Source organism: Mastomys coucha, unplaced genomic scaffold (genome assembly GCF_008632895.1).
Source record: "Mastomys coucha isolate ucsf_1 unplaced genomic scaffold, UCSF_Mcou_1 pScaffold15, whole genome shotgun sequence".
In the NCBI taxonomy this organism is placed as follows: domain Eukaryota; kingdom Metazoa; phylum Chordata; class Mammalia; order Rodentia; family Muridae; genus Mastomys; species Mastomys coucha.
The window spans coordinates 136,168,080-136,175,410 of NW_022196897.1; the positions used below are offsets into that span (position 1 = coordinate 136,168,080).

The 7,331-nt window shown below is 35.8% G+C and overlaps 1 pseudogene; it reads left to right on the forward strand.

Moving 5' to 3' along the window:
- LOC116091121 overlaps positions 1–5,527 on the forward strand; it is an 84,229-nt pseudogene extending 78,702 nt beyond the window's left edge.
- The last annotated feature ends 1,804 nt before the right edge of the window (positions 5,528–7,331 follow it).

Here is a 7,331-nt window from a genome sequence, read left to right on the forward strand (position 1 = left end):
GAAGCTGTGCAGATGATGCCTAGCAGTATTTTAAGTCCACAAGATGTTGAGATACCTATGGTATGAGAACCTGCCCTGGAGAGATGCATATAGGGAGTGGAAGTACTGAAACAGAGATGTATGAGAAGTTGCAGGTATAGAGCCATGTAAGCACTTTGAAACTGAAGCCCCATGTGTCTGAGACAGCTACAGGATTTAGTGTTTGCCCTGTTGGGTTTCTTGCCTTGGTGCAATGTACATATTCATCCATATTGGAATGGAAAGGGTTGTTTGTGCCATTGTATATTTGGAAGACATAATTGTTTTCTGATTTTACAAGATGTGATAGTCATAAGATTGCTTTAAGTGTCAAAGGAGTCTTTGGAAGTTTGAACAGTGCAGGGGCTGTTTTAAACATTGCATTTAGACAAATATATTTTCATGAGAGGATGACCATGAATCTATAATGATCAGAGTCACAATGTACTCATGTCACAATATACTCAATACGCTCAACCCACTTCTGTTCTTTATGTCTAATGTGTTGTGTTTGAAACTTATCAGTCAGCTTCTTTCTTCCTGTTATATCCTCATCATTATAGACTTTATCCCTAAGTCATATAAGATACAAAAGAAGTGATTGTTATTCAGTGCTAAGATATTTCACTGATATTTTTATATTTTTTTTTGTTGTTTTTGTTTTTGATTATGAAGACAAAGTATCCCAGTATGTGGCCCGGGATGTCCTGAAAGTAGTTTTGCAGTCTAGGCACCACTTGAATTTAGTGATCATCTGCCTCTTTCTCCAGAGTGCTGGGATTAAATGTGAGCCAAAATGCCTGACTTGTTTTATATATATATATATATATATATATATATATATATATATATATTATTAGCTGATGGGCTTGGAATGTTAAGTTTTGTATATTCACACATATACCGATGTGCTGAACTTCAGGAACACTTGAATTTTTGAAACTTGACAGTATATTATATTTCTCAGGATGTTATATATTCATGTCATTAATACTACATGGATGTTCCATTGGATTGTGGGTCTGTGGCATTATTACTACTTTGTGGGTTTTGTTTTGAATTTTTGAATGAATGTATGTTCCCTGTATGCATGAGTATGTTTATCTTGTGTACCTGATGCTCACAGTAGGCCTCAGAATTCCTGAACTTGGTCCAATGGACAGTCTTGCTCCTCCATGTAAATATTGGCAATTTACTCCAGTTACTTTCAAGACAGGGTATACCTCTGATGACCCAACTCTCCCTTCCTATGTTGATAATTCATGATCAAGACTTACATAGCTAATATTTTCATCTGTCCATTTGTAAATGTTTGAACATACATACCTTTTATTATGATCTTATTAATTTTACTGTTGAAACTGGGTCACTTGAGGATTTTGGAAGATAAATTATTCCTCAAGTGAGTATATAATTCTTTGTAGAAACTTCAGTGAAGACCTCTGAGTTTTTATATCTCTTTTGTTTCTTTGATTTATTTTTTTACAGGGGAGGTAGTGTCTTTTTGGTTTTTCGAGACAGGGTTTCTCTGTGTAGCCCTGGCTGTCCTGGAACTCACTCTGTAGACCAGGCTGGCCTCGAACTCAGAAATCCGCCTGCCTCTGCCTCCCAAGTGCTGGGATTAAAGGCGTCCGCCACCACCGCCCAGCCTTGGTAGTGTCTTAATATGTACCTGTTGATGACATGAAACTCATGACATAGACTAGGCTACCATACCATTCAGTGAGATATACTGGGTCTGCCTCATGAGTGTGGGATTACAGGCACAAGTAATACACCCAACAGGCTCATCATTTTCTTAGTTAGAAATTATTAATACAATTTATCTAATGTGTGCTAAGTACTATTGAGCTGTTTATTTGTCTGTTTATTTCTATTAATTACCGTTTCTCTTGCAAGGCTTTATCCTATTCAAGGGGTGCAGAAATGATGGAGGTGAAGCTCATTCATTATTCAGTTTCCTTATAAAATGCCTTGACTATATTAGAGCATTTGTGTCAGGAATTAAGTGCAGGAATAACCAGAATAATATGACTATATTCTGAATGAAGTATATACATTTACAGTGTTCTCAGTAATATGTTTTCTTATGTACACATGTATGGGATATTTTAGGGTATAGTGACCTATGATGATGTGCGTGTGGACTTCACTCAGGAAGAGTGGGCTTTGCTGGATCCTTCTCAGAAGAGTCTCTACAAAGATGTGATGCTGCAGACATATAGGAATCTTACTGCTATAGGTAATACAGTGAATTTCCTTTCAGTTTTAAAAATGTCTGTACCACTGTTTCTTTGTTATTGTTATCTGTTCTTGTCATTTCAGTTGAGAATGAGGAAGAATGAGGTGAATAAACAAATCAGGCTTGGTTATAAAGTTCACTGAAGTTAGTAACTTAAATTTTGCCTAATTTCCTATAGTATAACATATGGTCTCTATATTTTAGGCTACGTTTGGGAAGACCATAATATTGAAGAACATTTTCAAATTTCTAGAAGACATATAAGGTAATTTTCATGTGTAAACTGATAAGAATATGCCTTGGAAGAAATTTTAGTATATCCTGCAAGTTTTAAAGAAAAAAAACAGCGTAAAAAAACACTGCTTTAAGTCTTGGATGATTATTAAATTATGATATACCATGTATGTCAGTGCCAGGAATCTATTTTGTGTTTTTAAGCCATTCCTCTAAGTACAAAAACAAAGAAACAATGCATTAACAGATCAGTCCCCCCACCCCAACAGGGTTTCTCTGTGTAGCCGTGGCTGTCCTGGAACTTACTCTGTAGACCAGGCTGGCCTTGAACTCAGAAATCCGCCTGCCTCTGCCTCCTAAGTGCTGGGATTAAAGGCATGCGCCACCACAGCCCGGCTGTGTTAACAGATCTTACCATTTAAATCATAGCCCAGTAGAGCTATGCCAAAGAATTGCCAATGTGTTTAATCTCCTACCATTTAGATATTGCAAGGTTTACACATTGAATAGGTGATAAGTATATATCCAAAACCTTCTAATAAGCAAATAGTCTATACTAAAACTGGTGTCAGTCATATACTTGTAATAATATTGCTAAGTTTAGTAAGATGGGCAGATTATGTTAGTCAAGAATTCTGTTGTGAAGAAAACTTAATCCCTATAACACAACTGTATGAGGAAAAAAAAATGAAACTGTGTGAGTTCAATGTGGAAGCCTTTTGCTTGTTATTCTTCTTTTAATAGGGATGTCATATGCTACAATGGATACAAGCCATGTGAACATAGGAGTATATTGAAAGAAACAAACCTCTCTGTCTTCTAACACAATTAGAAGATATGTAGTACTCCCCACTTTGAGTAGACTTTCTAAATGTGGTACAAGTTTACAAATAATTGGCTTTCCAACTATATTAGGGACATCTACAAATTCATACTGTGGACTATTTCTATGAGTATTAGCTATATGGAAATTCTTCTGTTTGCCTTAGTTCACTTTGCAAATATGGTATATTTGCATAATAGCAAAATTTATGTGTGCAATCAGTGTGGTAAAGCTCTGAGTTCTTCCTGTTCTATTCAGATCTAGGAAAAAGGATGCTGAACCTTTGAGCCATGTGTAATCAGTGCTCTTCTTAGTCCCAGTATCTTCAAAGATACAAAACAACTCATAATGAAGGGAAACTACATGAGTGTAAACAAATTGCTAGTACATTAAAATCAGGTTATTCTTTACTATTAGACCAAATTATAAAACATATTCATACAAATGAAAAAATTCATCAATGTAATGATGTGAGAAAGATTTCACATGTGCCAATTGTCTTTGCAGGCATGAAAGAAGTCATACTGAAGAGCAACCCTCTGAGTTTATCCAATGTGATAAAGCCTTTGCATTTCAGAGTCATAACCAAAGACAAGAAAGAATTCATATGGGAGAGAAACCCTATGAAGTTGTCCAGCATTGTGAAGCCTTTGCGTATCACAATAGTCTCCAAATACATAAACCAACAGTTGCTGGAGAGAACACCTCTGAGTGTAACCAATGTGGTAAAGACTTTATTTCTTACAGTTCTCTTCAAAGGCATAAAGGAGAGAAACCTTATGAATGTAATCAATGTGGGAAAGCTTCTGCATGTCAAGGTAGAATTCAGATGCATAAACAAATACATACAGGAGAGAAAACTCATGAGTGTAATCAAAGTGTTAAAGTCCTTGGTTATCAAACTGGACTAGGGTATCATAAAAGAACACATACAGGAGGAAAACCTTATGAATGTAATCAATGTGGTAAAACCTTTGTATATCCCAGTGATCTTCAAAACCATAAAAGAACACATACTGGAGAGAAACCCTTTGAATGTAACCAATGTGGTAAAGCCTTTGTAAGCAAGAGTCATCTCCTAAGACATAAAAGAACACATACTGGTGAGAAACCCTACAAGTGTCATCAGTGTGGCAAAGGCTTTTCAGATAACAGTTCTCTTCAAAGGCATATACAAGTTCATACAGGAGAGAAACCTTATGAATGTAACCAATGTGGTAAAGCCTTTGTAAGGAAGAGTCATCTCCTAAGACATAAAAGAACACATACTGGTGAGAAACCCTACAAGTGTCATCAGTGTGGCAAAGGCTTTTCACATAACAGTTCTCTTCAAAGGCATATACGAGTTCATACAGGAGAGAAACCTTATGAATGTAATCAATGTGGTAAAGGCTTTGCATGTCAAACTGGTCTCCGAATACATAGAAGAACACATACAGGAGAAAAACGCTATGAATGTGATCAATGTGATAAAGTCTTTGCATGTCAAAATGGTCTCCTGTATCATAAAAGAACACATACTGGAGAGAGACCATATGAATGTATTGAATGTGGTAAATCCTTCATACATCACAGTCAGTTTCAAATACATAAAAGAACACATACTGGAGAGAAACCCTTCGAATGTGACCAATGTGATAAAACCTTTGCACGAAACACTCATCTCCTACAACATAAAAGAATACACACTGGAGAAAAACCCTATGAATGTAAGCGTTGTGGCAATGCCTTTGCATATTATAATAGTCTCCAAGTGCATAATAGAACACATACTGGAGAGAAACCTTATGAGTGTAATCAGTGTCATAAAGCCTTTACATGTATAAGTGGTCTTCGGTATCATAAAGGAACACATAACACATACAGGAGAGAATCCCTTTGAATATAATCAATGGGATAAAGCCTTTCCAAATGAATGTAGCCCCAAAATACATAAAATAACAAATATTGGAGAGAACCCCTTTGAATGTAACCAGTGTGCTAAAGCCCTTGCATATCATGGTCATCTTTGAATACATGAAAGAATATCTACTAGAGAAATATATTATGAATGCAAGCAATGAAGCTTTTGCACATTTCTGTAGTCTTCATCATCATGATGAATCCATACTGGAAAGAAACTCTGAATGTATTTAGTATGGTAAAGCCTTGTCAAATGTCACAAGTCTTCATGAAAGAGAATCCTTATGTATTCAATATGGTGAAGGCTTTGCACATCTCTACATCATCATCATGAAAGTATTCATACTGTAGAGAAATTTTATTAGTATAAGCAATGTGGTAAAGCTTTTGCATAATGGGGTCCTCTGAGATCCAACACCACTCAAACTCATGTAATGCAAATGACTAGAATTAATTATAATGAAGGTGCTGCTTAAGGATCAGGGCCAGAGAACGTACTTGAAAGCTGAGCTGTGACAGTCCTCACACTCGCCTCCCTACACTGAGCCAGAGTGTTATAGAGCTTTTATATTTGGAAAGCAGAAACATCTGTGCCAAGTTACAGCTACATTTTCCCGCCAATCAGAAATTTAGTGATGGGGCTTTCCTCATGTAGTTTGCTATGTCACTTGATACAGAATGTGAATGTTACACTCTAATCAATCATCTCTATTTGGTTTTTTTTGTTTTTTTTTTTTTGTGGTTAGGAACAGGCATTATGTTTTGATGAATAAAAAATGAATAAAGGTGAATAGAAAAATTGTTAGGAACAGTCATGTTTTTTATGAACAAAGATGCATAATTGAAGCTGGTCCACTCTTTGGAAGTCTCCAGCTACTCTAGGACCTGGGAATTTGAACTTAGTTTCACCTTATGATTAAATAGAAGCTGATAAGAAAAAGGAAACTCTTAGGACATGTTTCATTTGCTTGTTCTCAAGATTTGCATATCATAGTCATTTTTGAATGCATAAGAAAAAATCCACATTGGAGAGAAACCCTGCAAATGTAATCAATGTGATAAAGCCTTTTCACAGCACAGCTATTCACAAATATATAGACAACATATAGTGGATAGCAGTCTTATGGATATACAATTTGTAAATCATTTGCATGTAGTAGTAGTGTAAACATTCATGATAAAAGGTAATACTGCAAAGGAAACCATAATTGTGGTCAGGGGTGCAATACTTTGCACTTCATGGTATTTTCATACAAGAGTAAAATGTTTAGTATATCATCCATCTTTTTTTAAAACCTTTTTTAAAAAAAATTATTTATTTTATGTATATGAGTACACTGTAGCTGTACAGATGGTTGTGAGCCACCAAGCCATCTCTCCAGCCCATAATCCATCTTTTAAAGCCTTTGCATATCACAGTACTCTTTTAGGACCTAATGAACTCACGCTGAAGGTAATCTATGACTATTAAAATTTTTGTAATATCTATAGCTGACACACTTATATTCAGTTACACAAGATTATTTTTCTAGAGTTCTTTATATATTTTGAATATTAGCTCTGTACTGGATATAGGGTTAGTGACAATCTTTTCACAATCTATAGGTTACTCTTTTGTCTTATTGACAATGTCCTTACCTTACAGAAGCTTTTCAGTTTTTTGAGGTTCCATTTGTCAATTGTTGATCTTAGAGCCTCAGTCATTGGTTTTCTGTTTAGAAAAATTTCCCCTGTGCAAATGTGTTCAAGGCTATATCCCGCTCTTCTATTAGAATCAGTGTATCTGGTTTTATGTTGAGGTCTCCAAAAAACCAAATGACCCAATTGAAAAGTGGAGACAGAGCTAAATAGAATTCTCAACAGAGAGATCTTGGATAGCAGGGAAGCACTTTAAAAATTGTTCAAAATCCTTAGTCATCAGGCAAGTGCAAATCAAAATGACCCTGAATTTTTACCTTACACCAATCAGAATGGTAAAGATGAAAAACTCAAGTGCCAGCACATGCTGGTGAAATTGCAAACTGGTACAACCACTCTGGAAATCATCCTGACAGTTCCTCAGAAAATTGGAAAATGATCTGCCTAAAGACCCAGCTATAACCACTCCTGGAC